This window comes from Bubalus kerabau, chromosome X (genome assembly GCF_029407905.1).
Source record: "Bubalus kerabau isolate K-KA32 ecotype Philippines breed swamp buffalo chromosome X, PCC_UOA_SB_1v2, whole genome shotgun sequence".
In the NCBI taxonomy this organism is placed as follows: domain Eukaryota; kingdom Metazoa; phylum Chordata; class Mammalia; order Artiodactyla; family Bovidae; genus Bubalus; species Bubalus kerabau.
In genome coordinates, this window is record NC_073647.1 from 157,053,149 (window position 1) to 157,080,906 (window position 27,758).

The 27,758-nt window shown below is 43.2% G+C and overlaps 1 long non-coding RNA gene across 1 annotated transcript in view; it reads left to right on the top strand.

Moving 5' to 3' along the window:
• LOC129639322 (uncharacterized) overlaps positions 1 to 27,758 on the top strand; it is a 64,018-nt gene that overhangs the window by 4,719 nt on the left and 31,541 nt on the right. The window contains exons 2-4 of the long non-coding RNA XR_008708335.1: positions 12,964 to 13,195; positions 14,176 to 14,862; positions 27,087 to 27,165. This is a non-coding gene — a long non-coding RNA (uncharacterized LOC129639322). The remainder of the gene's footprint in view (positions 1 to 12,963; positions 13,196 to 14,175; positions 14,863 to 27,086; positions 27,166 to 27,758) is intronic.

The window sequence follows — 27,758 nt, forward strand, 5'->3', positions numbered from 1 at the left end:
ATCTGTATTTCTGTTTTTGTGTCAGTACCATACTATTTTGATTACTGTAGCAAAATTCTATTTTATTTTTAAAATGCAAATACCCATGGAAAAAAAGCTCTACTTCAGTGTAATAAAATTTGATATTAAAAGAAATGCCTGTCCCTTCCCCAAAAGGTTTCTCATGTGGATGTTTGAAAACACATTTTTCATAATTTCTTGGGTTATCCTGCTCTACCCATGCTCCTACCTACGACCCCTCTCTGTAGCTACCGAGGGCTCGTCTTTGAACACTCTGGGCTGCGTTAGTCATCAATGTGCCTTTGCAAATGCTGGTCCCTCTTCCTGCAACTGTCTTTTCTCTGCTCTCTACCTGACTCTCTCTACCCCTGGTACAATTATCACTTCCTCAGCAAGCCTTCCGCCAAGGGCCTCAGGCAGGATTCCCTCCCTCGGCTGGGTTTCATTGTGCCTCTGTGTAGTTATTATTTAAGCTTGTCTCCCCGCTGAACTGTGAGCAGCTTGTCAAAGGCAGGGCATGTGCCATGTTTACTCTTCTGTCTCCAGTGTCTCACTGTCTCCAGTGATCAATAATGTTTCTTGTATTAATAAAATAATTTCCTGAGCTTTGATGTAAAGACAATAATGTTTGTTATGAATAAAATAATTTCCTGAGCTACAATGTTAAATTAAGAGCACATAATCCTGGAGCGGCAGTTATGAACTCTACACCTCGGGGGTGCCAGAGCCATCTGGAGAGAGTCCAGAAACTCTATCCCATAGGCCAAATCAGTCTTTGACTTTTCTAATATTGACCATCTCCAGAAGCCTGCTTTGTATGAATTGAAATACCATGTTCTATCAAAAACTACTCTTCTTGGGCATGGATGATAGGACTAAGGGAGAAGGGATAGAAGGAGAAAATGTCAACCTTCCATACAGAACCCTTTCCCTATCTCTAACATCCTTGGAGAGTTACATGCTTGCATGCACGCTAAGTCGCTTCAGTCGTGTCGGACTCTGCGACCCTATGGACAGCAGCCCACAAGGCTCCTCTGTCCACGAGATTCTCTAGGCAAGAATATTGGAGTCAGAATGTGGGTTGCCATTTCCTTCTCCTTGGAGAGATACAAGGTCTCACCAAAAAGTCTTTGCTAGATTTTTAAAAGTAAGAACTACTGACATTTCACAATTGCAATTTCTCTGAAGATTAAGAGTCTCTCAAGCCCACCTTCCTGGCATTCAGAAAGTGCATTTTCTGTAGCCCATAAAGCAGAGGGCAGGAAGGTGTCCTGATAGGAAATCTCAATACCAGACTCCTCTGGAGTCAGGAGCTACACTGAACAAATCAACCTAGGCAGAGTGTTTTAAAGGTCATAAAGATGAAAAAGGGTAGAGAAAACACGACCTTCAAGAAAAAAAAAGAACCAGATGGGAGGCTTTGCATAACATCATTTCAGATGACTATGGAAAAGACTCTGAAATAAACAGGTGTTCAGTTAAATGTCTGAGTCTTTTTTAAAAAAATATTTTAACTGGAAGCTAATTACTTCACAATACTGTGGTGGCTTCCGCCATACATTGACATGAATCAGCCATGGATGTGTGTGTCCCACCATCCTGAACTCCCCTCCCACGTCCATCCCCACCCCATCCCTCTGGGTTGTCCCAGAAGACCAGCTTTGAGTGTCCTACTTCATACATCAAACTTGCACTGGTCATCTGTTTTACATATGGTAATATACATGTTTCAGTGCTATTCTGTCATATCGTCCCACCTTCACCTTCTCCCACATAGTCCATAAGTTCGTGCTTTACATCTGTGTCTCTTTTGCTGTCTTTGTTACTGTCTTTCTAAATTCCATATATATGCATTAATAAACTGTATTGGTGTTTCTCTTTCTGTAGAAAAGGCTGTAGTTTCATCCACCTCATTAGAACTGACTCAAATGTGTTCTTTTTATAGCTGAGTAATATTCCATTGTGTATATGTACCACAACTTCCTGATCCATTCATCTGCCGATGGACATCTGGGTTGCTTCCATGTCCTAGCTATTGTAAATAGTGCTGCAGTGAACATTGGGGTACATGTGTCTCTTTCAATTCTGGTTTCCTCGGTGTGTATGCCCAGCAGTGGGATTGTTGGGTCATATGGCAGTTCCATGTGCAGTTTTTTAAAGAAATCTCCACTCTGTCCTCCATAGTGGCTGTATTAGTTTGCATCCCCACCAATAGTGTAAGAGGGTTCCCTTTTCTCCACACCCTCTCCAGCATTTACTGTTAGATTTTTGGATAGCAGCCATTCTGACTGGCGTGAGATGGTACCTCATTGTGGTTTTGATTTGCATTTCTCTGATAATGAGTGATGTTGATCATCTTTTCATGTGTTTGTTAGCCATCTGTATGTCTTCTTTGGAGAAATGTCTGTTTAGTTCTTGGCCCATTTTTTGGTTGGGTTAAATGTCTGAGTCTTAAATATGTTAAATTATTGTATCAGTCAGGATCCTGGTAGAAAACAATTTGCAAATGGGGTAAGTTGAGACATGTTTAATAAAGGGTTTAGTCATAAAGGATTGGGGACTTCCCTGGCAGTCCAGTGTTTAAGAGTCTGTGCCTCCACTGCAAGGGGCACAGGTCCAATCCCTGGTCGGGGAACTAAAATCCTGCTTGCCACATGGTGTGGCCAAAAGAAAAAAAAAAAGACTGGGAAAGCACTACAGAATTCCACAGGGAGTACTTACACTGACCCACTCAGCTCCCATCCCTTACTGGTATTGCCCATTGATTGGACCCAACAGGAAGCCAGAGAGCAAGGGGGTCTATGGATGTAACTCATGCAGATCAACCTCTTGGGCCACAGGATGGGGAAGCATGGAGAAAGCAGAGAGTGGTAACAAGATGTTCAGCGCTGCAAGAAACCCAAACAAATCAGGTGGGTCCCTGACCTACCTTTGAAGAACTTCTCTTCTTCATTTCCTTCTGCCTGAACAACCTGCTGATCTCCTATACATTTTACAACCATTGATTTGTGTTTGCTGTCCAGTCTCTGTGTCTTGGGCCTTTCATGTGCTTTAACCATTTGATAAGCATAGGCCAGCGTGGCTTGGATGAGGAAGTGCCATTGGAATCAAGAGAGAAGAAGGTATCTGTGTAAATATCTAGGGTAAACCATTCTATGCCACAGGAAACAGCAAGTTTATAGTTCAAGTTCCGCCCATCTGAGACAGAAAGGAGGTTGGAATGCTTGAGGGACAGAAAATGCATCCCAACATCCAGAGCTGAATGCTTAGTTACTTGTCAATTATTGGAATGATCAGACCCATCACCGCACACATAGGCACATGGAGTCCATGACTGGATGAGAAACGGAAGCCTTGCTTTGACAAGCCATTTCAGTTCTCAGGACCTCTTTCATCTGTGAACTACAAAGCTTGACTGGGGTCTTTCTGGAGCTCACCTCTTATTCTAAAATGGTATGACTCTTCCCTGCTCAGGCTAAAATCATAACCATCACAAACTCCTTGGGGAATTTTCTTGTGTTGTTGCATCTATGTCATTACATGGAATCACAGTTAATCACTAAACTAAATCATCTATGTGCATATATGGAATCACAGTTAAATCACTAATTAGTGACATTATCTGAAAAATACTGTGTGGTCATCTACTGTGTTTTCTCCTATGGGGCCAGTGTGACTGACACCATCACTTCATTAACAGTAATACCTTTTGCACTCACCATCCCATTGTTCCCCTTGCCCACTCCTGCCATGGATATACATCCAACCTGTGTGCAAGGAAGGCCAGAGTGGCACAGAGTTGCCCTGGAGCAGCCCTGGGCTATGATGAATGAATAGGAGTAGGAGGGTCAATACCCCAGCTTCCTCTCCCTCAGATGGGACAACTCCGAGGTGTACCTCATACATTCCCCTAGAGATTCTCAGGGGTATGAAACCCCAGTTGCCCACAGAGGGAGCCTGTTCTTGCACTGGCTTCTCTGTTTCTCTTCCTCTGTCTCACTTCCTCACTTCCTGACTGCTGCTCCTTCCAAATAAATGACTCGCACTTGAATTTTATTCTCAGATCAACTTCTGAGGGAGCCCTATCTAAGACAGCCAGGTGTACTGGGCAATACCAAGGAGTGTAAAATATTTCTCCAAACACAAAGAGCTCACCATCTAGTTACCAGTTTTTAAAGTAGACAGTAAAGCTTTGAAATACAAGTTTTGATGTAGCTGTCCAAGTTCTAAGAATACATTTTATGAAAATTATTGTAGTTGTACACAAACTTAGACACCAAAATGTTTATCTCTTGTCAAAGCATTGAAAATAATAAAGTTAGGAGATGTAAGTGACCTATCATAGGGAAGTGAATAAATAATGGTATATCCATATAACAAAATTTTTTCGTGGGGACTGTCCTGGGCACTGGAGGATATTTCACAGCATCTGTGGATGCCAGCAAAACCCCACCTCCAGTTGTAACAAACAAAAGCATCTCTAGACATTGCCAAGTGTCTCCTGGGAGCAAAATCATTCCTGGTTCACAACCACTGGCCTAAGAGAATTTCATATTGTAAAAGAGTTGATGACCACAAAGTCAAATAAGATGATTCAGAAGTTGTTTCAGATTTACATGAGTTTTTTTTTTTCATTTTGAAGTAAACAGTGTCATATCAACATTTCACTTAAAGTTGAGCTATTTCAAATCCTAAAAGATGATGCTGTGAAAGTGCTGCACTCAATATGCCAGCAAATTTGGAAAACTCAGCAGTGGCTACAGGTCTGGAAAATGGCAGTTTTCATTCCAATCCCAAAGAAAGGCAATGCCAAAGAATGCTAAAACTACCACACAATTGCACTCATCTCACACACTAGTGGAGTATTGCTCAAAATTCTCCAAGCCAGGCTTTAACAGTATGTGAACCGAGAACTTCCAGACATAGAAGCTGGTTTTAGAAATGGCAGAGGAACCAGAGATCAAATTGCCAACATCCACTGGATCATCGAAAAAGCAAGAGTTCCAGAAAAACATCTACTTCTGCTTTATTGATTATGTCAAAGCTTTTGACTATGTGGATCACAATAAACTATGGAAAATTCTTAAAGAGATGGAAATACCAGACCACCTGACCTGCCTTTTGAGAAATCTGTATGCAGATCAGGGAGCAATAGTCAGAAATGGACATGAAAAAACACACTGGTTCCAAATAGTATATTGTCACCCTGCTTATTTAACTTGTATGCAGGGTACATCATGAGAAATGCTGGGCTGGATAAGCACAAGCTGGAATCAAGATTGCTGGGAGAAATATCAATAACCTCAGATATGCAGATGACACCACCCTTATGGCAGAAAGTGAAGAGGAACTAAAAAGCTTCTTGATGAAAGTGAGAGTGGAGGGTGAAAAAGTTGGCTTAAAGCTCAACATTAAGAAAACGAAGATCATGGCATCTGGTCCCATCACTTCATGGGAAACAGATGGGGAAACAGTGGAAACAGTGTCAGACTTTATTTTTTCGGTCTCCAAAATCACTGCAGATGGTGACTGCAGCCATGAAATTAAAAGATGCTTGCTCCTTGGAAGAAAAGTTATGACCAACCTAGATAGCATATTAAAAAGCAGAGACATTACTTTGCCAATGAAGGTCCATCTAGTCAAAGCTATGTATGGATGTATGGATGTGAGAGTTGGACTATAAAGAAAGCTGAGCACTGAAGAATTGATGCTTTTGAACTGTGGTGTTGGAGAAGAGTCTTGAGAATCCCTTGGACTGCAAGAAGATCCAACCAGTCCATCTGAAGGAAATCAGTCCTGAATAGTCATTGGAAGGACTGATGCTGAAGCTGAAACTCCAGTACTTTGGCCACCTGATGCGAAGAACTGACTCATTTGAAAAGACCCTGATGCTGGGAAAGATTGAGGGCAGGAGGAGAAGGGGATGACAGAGGATGCAATGGTTGGATGGCATCACCGACTTAATGGACATGAGTTTGAGTAAACTCTGGGAGTCGGTGATGGACAGGGAGGCCTGGTGTGCTGCAGTCCATGGGGTTGAAAAGAGTCGGACACGACTGAGCCACTGAACTGAACATTTCTCCTAGGAGAAGGGCCACTTCCTCAGACCTCTAAAACAACAGCAAATAAGAGGTTTGAAGGCATCATCTGTTCAGTTTCTAAGTTTAGGCTTTAAAAAGTTGAAGTCTTGCCAGCCTCATGGGACGTTTGTTACCCATCTGTCCTGACACCGCACGAAGAACGTGAGATAAAGAGAACCCCCCGCCCCGAAATATTCTATATTAGAGACTTCCTCAGCATGATAATGTTCAGTGATTAACTGTGATTCCACGTATGAACACAGATGGAACAAGGCAAGAAAATTTCCCAAGGAGTTTGCGATACGAGTTAGCCTGAGTGGTGAAGATTCCATCAAGACATGATTATTGAGCACCCACTCTGTGCCAAGCAGTGTTCCAAGGCTGTGAGGATACAGAGGGGAGCCCCCTACGCTGACCCTAGATGGGTTCTCCATTCTAATGAGGGGTGCCAGTGATAAACACGGGCACATCTAGGCCAACAAGCTAAATCTGGGACAAGAACTAGACCCTGTGGAAGAGAGTGGCTGCATGGTGTGGAAGGGAGGGACGCCTTTAGCTGGTGCATCTGCTCAGAGATCTGGGCCTAGCCTGGTGAAAGCACACCTGCAATGAATGCCCTGAGCTGGGAATGAGTCGGAGTATTTGAGGAACAGAAAGAGAAGCAGCTGGACCAGAGCAAACAGAAGGCGAGGGGAGAGAGGCTAGGGCAGCTGGCTCCTTTGAAGATCTTCGCAGGAAGTTTGTGTTGTATTTCATGACAGAAGGTGCAGGAGGAGAAGGGGAGGGACAAGGTCTGGTTTCTGCTTTGGAAAGCTCCTCTTGAGCACGTGCCAGAGTGACCTGGAGCAGGACGAGAGAAGCATCTGCTGTTTGGTCTCCTCAGGAGTCCAAGTGAGGCCAGCTGGGTTGGAGGGGTGGAGGTGAAGTGCTTGCATTTGGAAGGAGACTCGGGAGAAGTGTTGGTGGCCTACGTGGGCCTGGCAGCCCCGGTGTACTGAGCCAGCTGTGGACAAACAGAGGCCAGAGTGAGGAGCTGGGGGCTTGGCAACACGCTCGGGCTGCTTGAAGCTGAAGCTCCAGGGAATGAAGCGGTGACTAATGACAGAGAGTGTGAATGCCAGGGCCTTGTAAACCCATTTTTATTTTTAAATAGGCTAACAGCCAGGGAGTAGGGCATTTTGTAACTTCCTTGGGAGTCAGAGCCAAGTGGCGCCAGGAGCTGCCGCCTGTGTGAGCAGCACAGAGCAGAGGCCAAAGCACGGCTGGCTCCGGGGAGATCCTCTTATTCCTTCCTGAAAAATCCCTGTCTGGTGACTGACGCCTGAAACTCCACCATTCGAGAAATGTCTTTCAGGGTTGGGTTGGTAGTTTGGGACAAAATGCGAATTCCTTCCAGAAGGCAAAGCAGAGGCCAGCCATGAGACTGAGCCCTGAGGAACGTGACTTTCAGGACTGTCAGAAGTCAGAGGGGACAGAAGATTCTTTCTGGGTTGGAAACAGTTTTAGGGCTGTGGCATTGGAAGTCCTGAGGTGTCCAGTGGGTGACCGCTGGGTGAGCAGGTTTGGGTGGGGTGAGGGGAGCTCAGAGAGAAGGAAGCCGTCCATCAGGGCCTGAAAATGGGCAGGGGGGCAAATAGAGCCACACTTCCTGAGGCCACCCTGGCCTCTTGTGTCTGATCTGAAAATCAGGAGGCCCTAGCCTCCTCCTCCCATGGCTCCTGGAACCTAACAGCTTTCCCAGGCTCCTCTGGGTGAATAACACCAACATTTAATTCAAAAACCAACATCCAGAGCATTTAAGTGACTGAAACAGTTTTGATGGCCATTGAAAACACAAATCAAAACCATTTTAATAGGCTGTAAGCCTATTTAAAAATAATTTTCTCACTGCATTTTATCCTTTAACGTGATCTTTGCTGAATTTTCTTATCTTTCAATTCACTAACTTAAAACGTCTCACCTTTGGAAGGCATTAAAATGAACAACATTGTTATTTGTGTCTCAATCACGTTTTCTCCTACTTTTCACCCTACCTGTCTAACTGCAGGATACAGAAGCATTTTTTTCCTCTCTCCTTGTTCACTGGCCTCTCACAGTTTTATTCATTCTTTTCACTATTTAATACACATTTACTGAATTCCCATTATGCATCAGCTACTGTAGGAGATTCTGGAGTGGTAGAAAAGTTAGATAGTTGTCCTCTGCCCTTGAGGACCTGCTAATGGTGGGAAGAAGATACAAACAAGTAATTAAAATGCCAAAGTTAAGCACTATAATTAAGATCTGCCAAAACCACTTGAAAAAATATGTACTAAAGTTTAATTTACACTTTCATTACTAAGTAAATAAATCATGTACGTTGATTATCACAGTATTTCCTTTTAGTCTTTTTTTTTCCCCCCATTACTTGTGTTGGAATACCATCTACTGAAAATGTCCTGGAAGTACAACTGCAAGGTTTTTTATTTCTTATGTTAGAGTGCCATCATGTGGAATTTTTATGTAATTGCTGGTCACCATTTTTCCATTCCTTATGTTAGAGTGCCATCATGTGGAATTTTTATGTAATTGCTGGTCACCATTTTTCCATTCCTTATGTTAGAGTGCCATCATGTGGAATTTTTATGTAATTGCTGGTCACCATTTTTCCACTCCTTATGTTAGAGTGCCATCATGTGGAATTTTTATGTAATTGCTGGTCACCATTTTTCTATTCCTTATGTTAGAGTGTCATCATGTGGACTATTTATGTAATTGTGGTTCATCCTTTTTTTTTTTTTCCATTTTTTAATGTTAGAGTGCCATCTTTTGGAATTTTCTTGTAACTACAGAATGGATTATCTGTAGTTTTTGTTTCTTTGTTACAGTGCCGCCAATTGTTTTTGTTACATAATTGCAAAGAGTTGAACATGACTTGCTGACTAAGCAACAAATATTTTTCTTATTTATCAGGTAAGAGTGTCACCAGGTAGAATTTTCCTGTAATCGTAAACAGATATGTTTTTCTTGTTATTCTGGTTAGAATGTCACTCGATTTTTTATTTTATTTTATTTTTAAACTTTACATAACTGTATTAGTTTTGCCAAATATCAAAATGAATCCACCACAGGTATACATGTGTTCCCCATCCTGAACCCTCCTCCCTCCTCCCTCCCCCATTCCATCCCTCTGAGTTGTCCCAGTGCACCAGCCCCAAGCATCCAGTATCGTGCATCGAACCTGGACTGGCAACTCGTTTCATACATGATATTTTACATGTTTCAATGCCATTCTCCCAAATCTTCCCACCCTCTCCCTCTCTCACAGAGTCCATAAGACTGTTCTATACATCAGTGTCTCTTTTGCTGTCTTATACACAGGGTTATTGTTACCATCTTTCTAAATTCCATATATATGCGTTAGTATACTGTATTGGTGTTTTTCTTTCTGGCTTACTTCACTCTGTATAATAGGCTCCAGTTTCATCCACCTCATTAGAACTGATTCAAATGTATTCTTTTTAATGGCTGAGTAATACTCCATTGTGTATATGTACCATAGCTTTCTTATCCATTCATCTGCTGATGGACATCTAGGTTGCTGTCACTCGATTTTTTTCCTGCAATTGCAGATCAGATTTTTCATGTTTCTCACGTTAGCGTGCCCCCCAGTGGAATTACTGTGTAACCACAGAACTTGTTTTTCTTATTACAGGTATTGCCTGCTTTCTGAAAATTATTATTACTCCATTGTGTTTTATGAAAGACCTAATTAGTAGGAGATGCTATTGAAAATAATACCTAATTTTCAGTAATCAAAATAAATCTGAAGAGGACTTTTGCTTTCACACACACAAAAAAGAGCCATTACTGACTGTATTGATGTTGGTCTTTTGTTACAGTTAAGTGGCATTATTGAAACTTCTAGAAATCTGGGATTCTCTCTACCCCATTTCTGTTTACAAAATGTTTTACAGGAACTTTGCTTTCAGATAGTGGGGAAACCTGTAATAGGAATGAAAAATGTGTTCTGCACTTACATGATAATTCCACCAAGTGGCACCCCAGATCACCATGGGGGTGGAAATACCATATAATTGCAAAACAAGTTTCTTATTATTCAGGTTAGGATGCCACCCAGTATAATTTTCCTGCAATTGTATAACAGATGTGCTTTCAATTTCTTATGTAAAGTGGCACCTTGCAGGATTACCCAGCAGTTGCAGGAAAAAAAGTTTTCATTTTCCTGTGAGAGTTCCACCTAGTGGAATTGTTCTTTGTTATAATGTACACTGAGACATCAGAATCACCTGGAGAATTTCTTAAAACAAAAATTTCATGTCCCCATCCCCAGAGTTTCTTATTCAGGAGGTTTGGGATGGGGTGTGGGGATTTGCATTTCCAACAAGCTTTCCAGTTTATCAGTTCAGTTCAGTTCAGTCACTCAGTTGTGTCTGACTCTTTGCGACCCCATGAATCGCAGCACGCCAGGCCTCCCTGTCCATCACCAACTCCCAGAGTTCACTCCAACTCACGTCCATCTAGTTGGTGATGCCATCCAGCCATCTCATCCTCTGGCATCCCCTTCTCCTCCTGCCCCCAATCCCTCCCAGCATCAGAGTCTTTTGCAATGAGTCAACTCTTTGTGTGAGGTGGCCAAAGTACTCACATCAGGTGGCCAAAGTACTGGAGTTTCAGCTTTAGCATCATTCCTTCCAAAGAACACCCAGGACTGATCTCTTTTAGAATGGACTGGTTGGATCTCCTTGCAGTCCAAGGGACTCTCAAGAGTCTTCTCCAACACCACAGTTCAAAAGCATCAATTCTTCAGCCTCAGCTTTCTTCACAGTCCAACTCTCACATCCATACATGACTACTGGAAAAATCAGTTTATGCTGATGCTAATTATCTGAGACTGCCCTTTGAGAACCGCTGAAATACCTACTCCTTAAATCTTAGTTTCACACATAACAGAATTTTTTTCCTGTATAATTTCTAGAATTGTTTCAGTTCCAAAGAGCAGTAAGGATTGGAAACCTTTGTTCTCCTGAATGCTTCCAAAGAACTTAGGATACCTGTTGATTAGATCTACCAGTTGCTTTTGATATCAGTTTTTGCAAACTTACCTAAGCCACATTACAGTGTGCAATGAATTCTGTTTGTTTTCTGTACCACAGCACCACAGGTGCTCCCTGCATATCTGTTAGATGAACAAACGTGGGCCTTCAGCATCGCCAGGTTGTTAGGATAAACATGGCAGCTTTCCACTATTGAAATAGGACACTTGGTTTCCTTGTCTGCAGCTTCACTATCATGTGACAGTGAAAGAAGCTGCAGACAGAAATCAGTCAAAATCATTTATTCACATGCAAGCACAAACCCTGCCCTACCGCCTGTGCCTAGAAGCAGCCAAGGGCCTGCTCTGTCTCTTCAGGCACCATGACAAGCTTCTTCCTGAAGTGTTAAATCAAGGCAGAGATAACAGAGACTCTGTAAGAGCCGAACATGGACTACTATTTCAGAGCTGTTATCCCTCTGACTTGTCAGATGCTTATCCTTTGTTCATGCAAGAGTGGGTCCCTCATTATCTTTGTAGCCAGTCACATGTTTTGAACACCACTCATTTCACCAATTAAAAAGTTTTCCTTATATTTGTTAGGTGAAGTAATAAGCTCTGGTGCAGATGGAGATGGGATATTTTCAAGTCCTCTACAATATGGAATCCCTATCAGGGTTCTTCCGATGTTAACAAGCTAACCTGCAGCATGGCTCCCTGATTAGGGTGCATCACAGGTTGACTGACTGCCCCTCTGGTAGAAAAGACTAATGTGAATTTATAGACATCTATATAGGCTTCCCTGCTGGCTCAGACAGTAAAGCGTCTGCCTGCAGTGTGGGAGACCTCGGTTCGATCCCTGGGTTGGGAAGATCCCTGGAGAAGGAAATGGCAACCCACTCCAGTACTCTTGCCTGCAAAATTCCATGGACTGAGGAGCCTGGTAGGCTCGAGTCCATGGGGTAGCAAATAGTCGGAAACGACTGAGCAACTTTGCTACTATATGGATGTGAGAATTGGACTGTGAAGAAAGCTGAGCACCAAAGAATTGATGCTTTTGAACGGTGGTGTTGGAGAAGACTCTTGAGAGTCCCTTGGACTGCAAGGAGATCCAACCAGTCCATCCTAAAGGAGATCAGTCCTGGGTGTTCATTGGAAGGACTGATGCTGAAGCTGAAACTCCAATACTTTGGCCACCTGATGTGAAGAGTTGACTCATTGGAAAAGACCCTGATACTGGGAGGGATTGGAGGCAGGAGGAGAAGGGGATGACAGAGGATGAGATGGCTGGATGGCATCAACGACTGGATGGGCATGAGTTTGAGTGAACTCGGGGAGTTGGTGATGGACAGGGAGGCCTGGCGTGCTGCGATTCATGGGGTCGCAAAGAGTTGGACATGACTGAGCGACGGAACTGAACTGATACCACTTCATTTACGATGGATTCTGTGAAAGTAAATTGCAGGCAGTATAAATCCTGGAAACCAGAAAGGTTTTTTTCATGCATTTATTTACTCACTATTAAAAGTCTTAACACGTGGGAATGTAGGCTAAAAGTTGGGAATTCTGAGTTCTGGTCTCTGCTAGGCCACCAGCTAGCTAGCTGTGTTATCTCAGACAAATTCCTTAACCTCGCTCAGCCTTTTTACATTTGTGAACAAGAGGCCTGAACCAGCCATTACTAAAGCTACCTCTAACTCTAAAATGTCAAGATACCATTCTTTTGGAAAATGTCAGGACTGATTTGCAATTCCAGTTATCCTCCAGCCTTTGTCAGCTGCAGTGAGGATTAAACCCTGATATGCCCAAGCATCCATTGTATGTAGTGAATTAACTTCTCTCTTGTAGGCCTAATATAGGAGTTCTGTACTCTGTCTGGCAGAAGGGAAAAGACAGTCACTGCCATCATCTGTGTTCTGTGGTCCAGATGAGGAACCTGGTGTGAAAAAGCCTTGCAAAGCCCTCTGCAGATCATCCAGCACAGAACACCCAATGGGGTGCCACAGATGAGCTACGAGGATGCCAAGGTAGACTGATCCGCTTGCCTTTGCTGGAGGCTGGAACTCCTGTGGAGGCCCAGGTTGGTGTGACAGCTGCCTGGCTCGTTGATTCCAATGAGCTGAGTAAGGAGCACTGTTTTCTCCCTGTGCTGCAACATGAACAGTGTGATAAGCACTTCTCTACCGTAGAACGAACTCAAAAATGTGCAACTTAGGCCACAGGAATCATGGTCCTTACCCTAAAAGATGCCCAGTGGAGATGTGAGTCAGAGCTTGCCAAGCAGCTGAAGGGGAGGGTGGGTACACATCAGTGGGAACTCTCCTCACTCAGTGGGGTGCCCAGTTCCCAAACTCTTGTCACTGTCGAAGACAACTGTCTGTTTCAGTACAAAACTTGGTGCCGCAACACAACACACCTTTAGTATCTCCTGTGGCTCAGGAATGCAGAAGCAGCTGAGCTGGGGGATTGGGGCTCAGGGTCTCTGGTGAGATTGTGGGCCAGGCTGCAGTCATTTGGGCCGGGAGGAGCCATCCCCAGGTCCCTGGCTGGACTGTGGGTACCCCGTGGGCCTCCCTGCAAGGCTGCTAGGGGGGCAGCTGGCTGCTCCCAGAGCCAGTGTGACCCAGCAGATGGAAAAAAGCCTAGTGCTTTTATGACCCTGTCTTAGCAGTGACATCACTGCTTCTGCCAGGGTGCAGGAGGAGGACCCGAGGGTGTGAGTGCCAGGGGGTGGCACCACTGGGCCAGCCTGGGGGCCGCTGCACCTGCCTCTGCAGATCCATGCTGTGGGGCAGCCGCCTAGGGAGCCATGCACATCACGGTGACACCGTCCTCTGGTGGGAAGGGAAGTCTGGTTGCCCTGTGCTCTCTCCAAGTCCTCTAACTTTCCCCTCCTTCAGTATTCTTCTCTCCAGAAAAATTCACCGTTTTCTCCCCTTACCAGCCAGACCTCCCAACCTAGACCAACCCCTGCCTTCTAGCTCCCTTTTTTCCTTGCCTTTCTTTCTTCCCTCCACGTTCTTTTTCTTCCTCATTTTCTCTTATTTATTCATTTTCCAGAAAGCACAGGAGGATTTAATTTTCAAAATGATTACAAGGAACAAGTCCAAGAAGAAGGATGAAAACCAAAGTACTCTGGCCCTTTGAGACTCGAGTTTTTCTCTGTGAAAAGACACCTACTTCGGCTGCCAAAAGACACTATTCTTTCGGAGCAGAGGCCTCAAAGCTGCCAAAAGGAGCAAATAGCTTTTCCCAGTGAAATCTTCTATTTAAGGCGCAGAGGCTCATTTGGCGGAAACGCTGAGATTTGGGAAACCTTGCCTCCCCATGGGGAGGGACCCACCTCCAGGGAAGGATTCACGGGGACCCTTCTGTGCAGTGGTGCTGCACTGTGCTCTGTTGCTTTTAGAAAAGTGCCAAAGTCCTTGAATTCCAGGCCCTTTGGAAACTTCTCAGAGCGTCGTGGTCTCATAACGTGAGACTGGTGAATACAGCTCACATAGGCAAGGATTTAAAGTCGAGTTTGAACTTCTCCCCCATCAAGCCACGTCAGCATCACCTGGGAGATGCCAAGTCAGCCCCGCCCAGAAGTCCCGGATGTGAAACCCTCGGGGCTGGACCACCAAGTCCAAGGAGGGATGCTGGGGCATTGAATTAAAGGACCACTGGTTTGAGAAAAGCAAGAGTCAAAAGTACACATTGGGACTCTGCCATGAATGGAGTAAAAGACCTGGGAGACACCAGCAGGTGAGACAGAAAGAATAAGGGGATGTGACATGCTGAAATTTTCTGGGTACAAACAAATACCTAGAAAATTTGGGGGTTGCCATTCTTTCCCTTGTCTCTGACTGCCTCCCAACTTTCCGCTCTATCCCCCCTGCTCAGGCACCAGCTCACTAACAGGAACCAGCCCTGTTTGAGTCTGGGCGGGTCGGGGGTGGGGGTGAGAAAGGGATCATTTCCTTAACCACAGTTTGGAGCCAAAAGCTTTTAAAAGAGCCGCTGGCTATGAAGCATTTGCTCGAGTTCGCCACTAGGGGTCGCCAGCAAGTTGCTCTCAAGCCTATCACAACCCATTGCCAGCTTTTAAAAACAACTGTTTTTTAAGCATCCTCTTTAGAATCCTTAAGTGTAGTTCACAGGTAATAATACTTAACTTCACACATAATTTTTAGATTTTTTAAAGACTCTAATACAAGCAAGAAATCAAAACTGTGTTATAAACTAATATGTATGCTTGAACAACTACATTAGAGTCACGACGAAGCGGTTGCATGTTTGCTTGTGATCGCTGTGACTGCGGCGCCTGCGGGTATAGACCAAAGTGGGATGTTAAATCAGTGGCTTGAATACCACTAGTAGCATTGCCGCTGGTGATAGGACTTTTCTGCAGTGGTAAACAACTCATGAAAAACCTGGAAAAAAGCAAGTTATCAACACAGCCCTCAATTTACTTACTAGATACTTTTGTATTCCTGGAAAGTTCATTCAAAAGCTATTTTTTATTTTTCTGTAGAATGGTGATAGGATCTAAGTCCAGATATTGCATGCAGGTTTTAGATGCAGGATTCCACCTACATAAATGTCCAGAGGAACATTTGAAAGTCATGTGAGAAGTAGACAACATTGCCATTGCACAGGATGTCAGCAGTCTAAGTTCAAGAGTACCCCCACATCCTTGTCACAGCAAACCCTCACCCACAGAGATGCCCACTGTGAGCCATAGAGGACAGCGCAGCGCCCATTGAGAATCACTGGAAAGAGAGGAGCAAAGGCAAGAGAGGAGAGACTAAGGAATGCACTTGAAGGCTCAAGATGGGCCAAGGAGCATAGTCTTCTGGCAGATGCAGCAACATGGGGCCCACGTGGGCTAGGGTGCACATGCGCGCTGTGTTGCCTGTTCGGGTGGCAGGGAAACACCATTCACTTGTGTCTTCCTCCCACGTTTTAGCCCCTCTACCACCACCCTTGGAGTCAGAAAATATTTAAATATCTAGAAATCCTTTTTAAAAAGTACTACCTGTTTACTGCTACCAACCCATCTCCCTCCACCCTGGTCACACGTGCATGCTCTGTCGTGTAACCTCATGGTTTGTCATCCGCCAGGCTCCTGTGTCCATGGAATTTTCTAGGCAAGAATACTGGAGTGGGTTGCCATCTCCTTCTCCTAAAAACCTTTTTTAAAAATAGATGTAATGTTCTTTTTTGGCCCCAAGTGGATTTCTGAGAATGAATCTAATGCTTCTTAAGGGGCAGAGTAGGATTATGAATCAGATCCCTGAAATGTTTGCATATTGTTGGACCCAGCAACTTCACCTCGAGAAACTTGGTCCTCATGTTGATGTATGGCGAAACCAATACAATATTGTAAAGTCATTAACCTCCAATTAAAATACATTTAATAAAAAAAAAAATAATAATAATAATTTGGATGAGGTGATAGTTACAAATATACTCAAGCGTTGTTTATAATTGTAAAACAGAAAACCATCTAATTGGGCAACAATGAGGGATCAGTGGAATAAGTTACAGCTACAGTGGAATATTAGGAGTTAAAAATCATGTTGTTAAAAATTGTTACTTACCCTTGAAAGCGGGTTACAAACTAATAGGTACCTTCTGACTTCATTCATATAAATTTTTTACATGTGTAAATGTGTGACAAAAGTATGTAGCTGGCAGATCATACACTGACATTAACAGTGCTTTTTGTGGCCCTGTATGGTTGGAAAATATTTTTATCTTTTAAATTTTGATTTATCTTTAGTTTCTAGAATTTCTATACAGAACATGTTTTCTTTTGTAATAAGAAAAATGCGAGTTGTAAAATGATGCAAAAAAGCTTTATGAAAGAATTCCATGATAGCTATTTGGTAAAGTCCCTAACTTCCTCCCCCTTGTGTTTGATAAATACCACTTTTGGTTTCTTAAATGCTGCTGCTACTTCTGCTAAGTCACTTCAGTCATGTCCGACTCTGTGCTACCCCATAGACAGCAGTCCACCAGGCTCTCCCATCCCTGGGATTCTCCAGGCAAGAACACTGGAGTGGGTTGCCATTTCCTTCTCCAATGCATGAAAGTGAAAAGCAAAAGTGAAGTCGCTCAGTCATGTTCAACTCTTAGCGACCCCATGGACTGCAGCCTACCAGGCTCCTCCGTCCATGGATTTTCCAGGCAAGAGTACTGGAGTGGGTGTCATTGCCTTCTCCATCTTAAAGGCTGGCAAATTGCTTAAGATTGGCAAGGTTTATTGATGGTGAAGCCAGTTGTGCAGACAGTTGGTGAAGCCCGGTGGTTTTTTTTAATTAATTTTTTATTGGAGTATAGTTGTTTTACAATGTTTCTAGTTTCTGCTGTACAGCCAAGTGACTCAGTTAAAGCCATACATAGATCCACTGTTTTTCAGATTATTTTCCCACAGAGGTCATTACAGAATATTGAACATCCAGTTCCCTGTCTTATAAAGTATGTCCTTGTTTGTCATCTATTTGATACATATTAATGTATATGTCAATCCCAGGCTCCCATTTTATCTCCCCCCTCCTCCTCCCCACCGCTTTCCCCTTTAGTAACCATAAGTTTGTTTTCTATAGCTGTGACTCTATTTCTGTTCTGTTGCAGGTTCATTTGTACTATTTTTTTGATTCTACGTGTAAGCAAAATAACATGATATTTGTCTTTCTCTGATTTCACTCAGTATGACAATCTCCAGGTCCATCCACGTTGATGCAAACGGCACTATTTCATTCTGTTTTCATGTCTGAGTAACATTCCATTGTATATGTATATACCACATCTTCTTTATCCATTCCTGTATTGATGGCCATTTAGGTTGCTTCCATGTGTTGGCTATTGTAAATAGTGCTGCAGTGAACATTGCAGTAAATGTATCTTTTCAAATTATGATTTTTTCCAGATACGTGCCCAGGAGTGGGGTTGCTGGATCATATGATCACTCTATTTTTGGCTGCTGGGGTCCAGCCCCGGCTGATCCAGGGTATTCAAAGGAGAGATGCGTCGGTGACCTATTTATTTAAATATTCATCAAGGATATAAAGAGTAATAGAATGAGGATAGCTCAGTGAGGAAATTCAGTGGAGAAAAGCGGCTGAAATAAGGATAACTCAGTGAGGAAATTCAGTGGAGAAAAGAGGCTGAAATAAGGATAGCTCAGTAGGAAAATTCAGTGAAGAAAAGAGGCTGAAATAAAATTCCAAAGCAGGGAATTTACGTCACCTATGAAGGCCGCGGGCGTCCTCCCGTTCTTCCAAAGGAGAGGAGACACTAAGGCCTCCCCGGTCAGATCTTAGAAGCCCAGGCAAAATTAGTAGGCTTGATGAGCTTCCCCGCCTCAGAGGAAAAATTCAGTCAGAAGGTGAAAGAAAGAACGACATGGGGAGACTAAGTTTTGGTGAACAAGGCCCGCACTTTATTTTCCAAAGTAGTTTTTATACCTTAAGTTATGCATAGAGGATAATGGGGGAAGGGGTAGAGTCATGCAAGGACAGCAGTTCCTGATCCTAATCGAAGCCAGGCTTTCAAACTTATCATATGCAAAAGTTTAGGTGATTTACATCATCTTCTGGCCCCGAGGCCTGTTAACATTTTAAGACCCTTTCTTCAGAAAACTTATTTTTATCTAAAGGTGATTAGTCAGGCGCCACCCTCCAAAAGCATTAAAGTTGCATTCCTATAGGGCAAAGGTGTGGTGGGCTACAACAAGAAAAAGAATTAACTCAAGGGTCCAAGGTTACAAACATTGAGGCTACTACTTACATTTCTATACACCCATTATATCAATCGATACACTGCCAAGGACACAGTAGGTAAGGGATATGGAGACTTAGAAGCAAACATTGGCCCAATAAGTGAAAAACCCTTCACCAATACAATTTCTAATCAATCTTTTAACTACTCAAAGGAATCTGTGTTTAGACAGTTTAGAACATCTCCTGCCTCTCACAGTTGGGAGGCTCTGAACAATCACATGTGGCCGGAAAAACCTATTCAGGCAGGCTAGAGGATTTCCAAAGGAGTTTGTAGGTTGAAACACTGTCACACCCAGGAATTACTAACTGGAGCTGTAAGCTAACTCTTTTTTCAGAGAGAGGTAGTGGGGGACAGCCCCCCGTAAAGTCAGAGGTGTAGGTGAAAGCACAAAGCAGAAAGTAGGCACACTCTGGTTTTGGGGGTAGATGCTCGAGAATTTCCAGGGGGACTCCTGAGGCTCGATCCCGCCTTTGCGTATGCCAAGCCTCCTTCCTCATGACCTTTGCCACGGGCGGAGCTCACGCCCAGCATTTAGCTTTTTAAGGAACCTCGGTGTGTGTGCGCACCAGGTCACTTCAGTCTGTGTCCGACTCTTTGAAACCCCATGGACTGTAGCCCGCCAGGCTCCTCTGTCCATGGGATTCTCCAGGCAAGAATACTGGAGTGGGTTGCCATGCCCTATTCCAGGGGATGTTCCTGACCCAGGGATTAAATCCATGTCTCTTATGTCTCCTGCATTGGCAGGCAGGTTCTTTACCACTGGAGCTACCCGGGAAGCCTGTATAAGGAACCTCCATACTATTTTCCACAGTGGCTGTACAAATTTACTTTCCCACCTGTAGTGTGAGAGGGTTCCCTTTTCTCTACACCCTCTCCAGCATTTATTGTTCGTAGGTTTTTTGATGATGCCCGTTCTGCCAAGTGTGAGGTACTACCTCATTGTAGTTTTTGATTTGCATTTCTCTCGTTATTAGTGATGTCAAGCATCTTTTCATGTACATCTTAGCCATCTCTATGTCTTCTTTGGAGAAATGTCTATGTAGATCTTCCACCCATTTTCTGATTGGGTTGTTTGTTTTTTTAATTTTGAACTGCATGAGCTGTTTGTATATTTTGGAGATTAATCCATTCTCGGTTACTTCATTTGTAAATATTTTCTCCCATTCTGTATGTCATCTTTTCATTTTGTTTATGATTTCCTTTGCTGTGCAACAGCTTTTAAGTTTAATTAGGTCCCATTTGAGGCCTGGTGGATTTTTGTGAGTGGAGAACCTTAACCAGAAAGAAGCTGAGCTGCAGGATGAGGTCGGAGGCCGCTGAGCACCCCGATTCCACCTGTCCTTGGGCATCTGTCTTTGTTTGGCCGGTTGTTTAATTAATGATCTTTGGCTAAGCACTACACTGACACAGGTTCTCTCTGTTTATGTAGCAGCTCCTGTTGCTAGCTCCCAAACAATAGTTAACTATTGACTGTGAAGATAGCAGTCACCTCTAAAACCTGCCGAGTACCCAACTGATTCATTCTCAAAGTGTACCTAGCAGAGAAGTTTCTAGAAGTTGCTCAACTAATGAGGACAATGAAGTGCCCAGAGGTTCAAAGATACTAGTATGCTGCTTGTTATGGATCATGCACTCTTCCAAGTGCTTGACAAATGTGAATCTATATAAGTTTCATAAGGGCCCCAAGAGATGAATGTTTTCTTCCCCTTGCTTTTAATGAGAAAGCCCAGGCACTCAGAGGTTAGGCAACCTCTCCAGATCGCAGGATTTGAGATCAGACAGATTGAGAGTCCAGATGCTATTCTGCCTCTCCACAAGCCTATTCTTAGGTTTCCAAAGGCTGCTTCTATTTGGAAATCAGCCACACAAATGACTGGCAGTAATTTAAAGCTATGACGAACTGTGTTGTTGTTGTTCAGTGGTTAAGTTGTGTCGAGCCCTTTGTGACCCCATGGACTGCAGCACACCAGGCTTCCCTGTCCTTCACTATCTCCTGAGGTTGGCTCAAATGCATGTCCATTGAGTTGGTAATGCTAACTAACCATCTCATCCTCTGCAACCCCCTTCTCCTGCCTTCAATCTTTCCCAGCATCAAGGTCTTTTCCAACGAGTCAGTTCTTCACATCAGGTGACCAAAGTATTGGAGCTTCAGTTTCAGCATCAGTCCTTCCAATGAATATTCAGGGTTTCCTTTAGGATTGACTGGTTTGATCTCTTTGCTGTCCAAGGGACTCTCAAGTCTTCTACAGCACAGTTTGAAAGCATCAATTATTTGGCTCTCAGCCCTCTTTTAGGGTTTCCCTGGTGGCTCAGACAGTAAAAGCATCTGCCTGTAATGCTGGAGACCCAGGTTCAATCCCTGGGTCGGGAAGATACCCTGGAGAAGGAAATGGCAACACACTCTAGTACTCTTGCCTGGAAAATCCCGTACACAGAGGAGCCTGGTGGGCTACAGTCCATGGGGCTGCAGAGTCGGACACGACTGAGCGACTTCACTTTCACTTTCAGCTTTCTTTATGGTCCAATGCACATATCCATATATGACTACTACTGGAAAAACCATAGCTTTGACCATATAGACCTTTGTCAGTAAAGTGATGTATTTGCTTTTTAATACACTGTCTATGTTTGTCATACCTTTTCTCCAAAGGAACAAGTGTCTTTTAATTTCATGGCTGCAGTCACCATCTGCAGTGATTTTCAAGCCCAAGAAAATAAAATCTGTCATAGCTTCCCCTTTTCCCCATCTATTTGCTATGAAGTGATAAGACTGGATGCCATTATCTTAGTTTCTTGAGTGTTGAGTTTTAAGGCAACTTTTCACTCTCCTCTTTGACCCTCATCAAGGGGGTCTTTAGTTCCTCTTCACTTTCTGCTGTTAGAGTGGTATCATCTGCATATCTGAGATTATTGATATTTCTCCCCCCAGTCTTGATTCCAGCTTGTGATTCATCCAGCCCAACATTTCACATGATGTATTCTGCATAGAAGTTAAATAAGCAGGGTAACAGTATACAGCCTTGTTTTACTTCTTTCCCAATTTGGAACCAGTCCATTGTTCCATGTAAGATTCTCACTATTGCTTCTTGACCTGCATCCAAGTTTCTCAGGAGACAGGTAAGGTGGTCTGGTATTCCCATCTCTTTAAGAAATTTCCATAGTTTATTGTGGTCCACACAGTCAAAGGTGTTAGCATAGTCAATGAAGCAGAAGTAGATTTTTTCTGGAATTTCCTTGTTTTCTCTATGATCCAACAAATGTTGGCAATTTGATCTCTGGTTCTTCTGCCTTTTCTAAACCCAACGTTGAACATCTGAAAGTTCTCAGTTCACATACTGTTGAGTCCTAGCTTGAAGGATCTTGAGCATAACCTTACTACCATGTGAAATGAGCACTATTGTATGGTAGTTTGAACATTCTTTGGCATTGCTCTTCTTTAGGATTAGAATGAAAACTGACTTTTTCCAGTCCTGTGGCCACTGCTGAGTTTTCCAAATTTGCTGACATGTTGAGTGCAGCAATTTCACAGCATCAACTTTTAGGATTCTAACTAGCTCAACTGGAATTCCATCACCTCCACCAGCTTTGTTTGTAGTAATGCTTCATAAGGCCCACTTGACATCACACTGCACGACGTCTGGCTGTAGGTGAGTGACCACACGCATCATGGTTATCCAGCTCATTAAGACCTTTTTTATTTAGTTCTCCTCTGTATTCTTGCCACCTCTTAGTCTCTTCTGCTGCTGTTAGGTCCTTATCATTTCTGTGCTTTATTGTGCCCATCTTTGCATGAAATGTTCCCGTGATATCGCCAATTTTCTTGAAGAGATCTCTAGTCATTCCCATTCTATTGTTTTCCTCTATTTCTTTGCACTATTCACTGAAGAAAGTATCCTCATCTCTCCTTGCTGTTCTCTGGAAATCTGCATTCAGTTGAGTATATCTTTCCCTTTCTCCCTTGCTTTTTGCTTCTCTTTTTTCCTCAGCTATGTGTAAGGCCTCCTCAGACAACCACTTTGCCTTCTTGCATTTCTTTTGCTTTGAGATGGTTTTGGTCACTGATTCCTGTACAGTGATATGAACCTCTGTCCATAGTTCTTCAGGCAGTCTGTCTAGCAGATCTAATCTCTTGAATCTCTTTGTCACCTCCACTGTGTAATCATAGGGGATTCGATTTAGTTCATACCTGAATGGCCTAGTGGTTTTCCCTACTTTCTTCAGTTTAAGGCTGAATGTTGCAATAAGGAGCTGTTGATCTGAGCCACAGTCAGCTCCATGTCTTGCTTTCACTGACCGTATAGAGCTTCTCCATGTTTGGCTGCAAAGAATATAATCAATCTGATTTCAATATTGACCACATGGTGATGTTCATGTGTAGAGTCATCTCTTATGTTGTTGGAAGAGGGTGCTTGCTATGACAAGTGTGTTCTCTTGGCAAAACTCCGTTAGCCTTTGCCCTGCTTCATTTTGTACTTCAAGGCCAAACTTGCCTGTTACTCCAGGTATCGTTTGACTTCCTACTTTTGCATTCCAGTCCCCTATGATGAAAAGGACATTTTTTTAATGTTAACTATAGAATGTCTTGTAGGTCTTCATAGAACTGATCGACTTCAGTTTCTTTGGCATCTGTAGTTGAGGCATTGGCTTGGATTACCGTGATGTTGAATGGTTTGCCTTGGAAACGAACCGAGATCCCTCTGTTGTTTTTGAGATTGCACCCAGGTACTGCATTTTAGACTCTCCTGTTGACTAGGACGGCTACTCCATTTCTTCTAAAGGATTCTTGACTATAGTGTATATAATGGTCATCTGAATTAAATTTTCCCATTCCTGTGCATTTTAGTTCACTGATTCCTAAGATGTGGATGTTCAACCTTGCCATTTCTTGCTTGACCACGTCCAATTTACCTTGAATCATGGACCTAACATTCCAGGTTCCTATGTAATATTGTTCTTTACAGCACTGGATTTTACCTTCACCACCAAACACATCCACAACTGAGTGTCATTTCTGCTTTGGCCCAGCGTCTTCATCCTTTCTGGAGCTGTTAGTAATTTCCCTCCACTCTTCCTCAGTAGCATATTGGACACCTTCCAACCTGGGCTGCTCATCTTCCAGTGTCATATCTTTTATCATACTGTCATGGTGTTCTCACAGCAGGAATACTGGAGTGGTTTGCCATCCCCTCCTCCAGTGGACCACGTTTTGTCAGAACTCTCCACTGTGACCTGTCTGTCTTCCATGGTCCTGCACAGCATGGCTCATAGCGTCATTGAGTTATGCAAGCCCCTTTGCCATGACAATGCTGTGGCCAACCTAGACAGCAAGGGGATGACAAACCTAGACACGATACTAAAAAACAGAGACCTTACTTTGCCAACAAAGGTCCATCTAGTCAAAGCTATGGTTTTTCCAGTAGTCATGTATGGATGTGAGAGCTGGAGCACCAAAGAATTCATGCTTTTGAATTGCGGCACTGGTGAAGACTTTTGAGAATCCCTTGGACAGCAAGATCAAACCAGTCAATCCTAAAGGAAATCAACTCTGAATATTCATTGGAAGGACTGATGCTGAAGCCAAAGCTCCAAAACTTTGGCCACGTGATGCAAAGAACTGAGTCGTTGGAAAAGACCCTAATGCTGGGAAAGATTGAGGGCAGGAGGAGAAAGGGGCAACAGAGAATGAGATGGTTGTATGGCTCACCGACTCAATGGACATGAATCTGAGCAAACTCCAGGAGATACTGATGGATAGGGAAACCTGGTGTGCTGCAGCCCATGGGGTTGCAAAGAGTTGGATATGACTTGACGACTGAACAACAACAAAATTAAGGCCACACTAATCAGCCATGGTCTGCGTGATGGGAAAACACAGCCAGACTTAAAGAATGTGCCATGTGATGCAATACATGGTTTAGTGAAAACCAACTCATACAACCGCAGATGGAAGAAAAGGCTTGCCCTAATCTTGTCAGGCCACACAGAATAAGTCAAAGGCATCGCCATGGTTGAACTACAGATCTGGTGGTCCCAGCATTTCATGCTAAAACTCTCTTCAACTGGAGCACACCCACATTTCAACAGGGAAGAGTTTATAATTTTTTTTTTTTTAACACTTCTACATTGGCTATAAGAAAGAGATGATCTTCAGTCAGTTCAGTCACTCAGTCGTGTCTGACTCTTTGTGACTGCAGCACGCCAGGCTTCCCTGTCCATCACCAACTCCCAGAGCTTGCTCAAACTCACGTCCATTGAGTCAGTGATGCCATCCAACCATCTCATCCTCTGTCGTCCCCTTATCCTCCTGCCCTCAATCTTTCCCAGCATCAGGGTCTTTTCCAATGAGTCAGTTCTTCCCATCAGGTAACCAAAGTATTGGAGTTTCAGCTTCAGCATCAGTCCTTCCAGCCCTCCATTATTCACACATTTTACCATGTTTCAGGAAACCCACACTTCTAAGAAAACACTATGGGTCTTCTTTCAATGGCTTTCCCTTGGAGCCGTGCCATGAGTATATACATCTATCTTCCATATGTACAAAATGCAAAGCTGAAGGTAAAATCCTTCTTTGGCTTCTCACTGTTCTTAAGACAAGTGTCTAAATCTTCAGTGAATTTAAAAAGGCCAGGATGATCTGCCAATTTCATTTCCATTACTCAAAAATATCTGTGATGTGCCCCTAGGACTGCCTTGGGCATGGCCTCTAATTGCCTCAGCTCAGCTGGTTACCCAGTGCAGCTCAGCTAGCAGATTGCATCTGAAAGGCTTTTCCTCAGCCTTTCCTAACCACTTCAGACCCTCAGCCCTGCATAACACCCTTTATAATAGAAATACATTGTCGTTGTTGTTCAGTCACTCAGTCTGTCTGACTCTTTGTGACCCCATGGACTGCAGCACGCCAGGCTTCCCTGTCCATCACCAACTCCTGGAGCGTACTCAAACTCATGTCCATTGAGATGGTGATGCCATCCAACCATCTCATACTGTGTCATCCCCTTCTTCTCCTGCCTTCAGTCTTTCCCAGCATCAGGGTCTTTTCTAACAAGTCAGGTCTTTGCATCAGGTGGCCAAGGTATTGGAGTTTCAGCTTCACTGTCTGTCCTTCCAATGAATATTTAGGGTTGATATCCTTTAGGACTGACTGGTTTGATCTCCTTGCAGTCCAAGGGACACTCAAGAGTCTTCTCCAATACCATAGTTCAAAAGCATCAGTTCTTTGGCACTCAGCCTTCTTTATGGTCCAGCTCTCACATCCATACATGACTACAGGAAAAACCATAGCTTTGACTATATGGACCTTTGTCGAAAAGTAATGTTTCTGCTTTTTAATATGTTGTCTAGGTTTTTCATAGCTTTTCTTCCAAGGAGCAAGCATCTTTTAATCTCATGGCTGCAGTAACCATCTGTAGTCATTTTGGAACCCAAGAAAATAAAGTCTGTCACTGCTTCCATTGTTTCCACATCTATATGCCATGAAGTGATGGGACTGGATGCCATGATCTTAGTTTTCTGAATGTTGAGCTTTAACCCAACTTTTTCGCTCTCCTCTTTCACTTTCATCAAGAGGCTCTTTAGTTCTTCTTCACTTTCTGCCATAAGGGTGGTGTCTGTAGCAGAGAGCAAAAGATGAAACGTGGATTTCCTTAAAACAACTGGAGATAATTGTTTAACATGTAATCCCTAATGTCTGGCATCTACACTACTCTTTCTGTAATGAGGAATTTCCAAAAATCCACAAGAGTTCAGAGAAGAGTACAAGGAACACTTATTCAGACATCACCAGCTTAAACAATTATCAGCTCAGGTGCCAACTTGTTTCCTTGTACGCATCCCCCAGCATGGCCACCACTGGCACTGAGTTATTTTAAAGCTGCTTCCAGGCATCATAGCATCTCAGCCATAAAAACTTCAGTGTATCTGTAAAAGATAAGGACTTTTTATAAAATTGTTTTAATAACATTTGCATACCTAAACAAATTAATATCATCAAATATCCAATCAGTATTGAAATTGTCCAAGTCATCTGATAAATTTTTTTTTCCAGTTGGCTTTGTATGAAATGCAGCCAGGATCCACAGGTTGCATTTATGTGACAATTCCTGTATCTTCTTTTTTTCTTTTTCATTTATCTTGCCATTTGCTTACTAAAGACACTAGGCCATCTCTTCTGTAATACTTACTGCATTTTTTTATTTTTACAGATTCCATCCTGTAAGCTGGTAGGAAGTCTGAAAGCTTGATGGGATTCCAGTGTGATATGGAAGCAAGAACATTCTGCAGGTGAGGAGACATCTGAGCTTCTCCTGGGGCAGGAGTGTGGGCCGCTGGTTGAGTAGATGTTGTCAATTTGATGCTACTTTATAAAGTTCTCCAGTGGCTAGATCCATCATCTCATTGAAGGTTACAAGATGGAGATATTATAACTCTAGGATTCCTTCTTTATTAGTGAAAACTTTTCTATAAAGAACTTTCCCCCATCAGTTACTGGTTTACTTGTAATTCAGTCTGTGTAGGAAAGGGAGGATAAATTGTCAATTTTTTCCCCATTACCTGTTTTCAGAGTAATTACAATTGGGTGTCTCTTTGCTTCTACGTCTTTCCAGTAGAGAGTTAGGATGTATATATTTTTAAGGGGAAAATAGCCATGAGTTTATACTGTTATTTCCAATTCAAAATCAGTACCACCAGGCTTCTTTTCCTTTCATTTCATGCTTGTGTATCTTTTGTTTCATGTTTAAAATCTTTGTTCCTAATGACATCAAGATAACTGTGTATTCAGTTTTTCAGGCTGTGAGTGTGTATCAGATCAGCTCAGATCAGATCAGTCGCTCAGTCGTGTCCGACTCTTTGCGACCCCATGAATCGCAGCACGC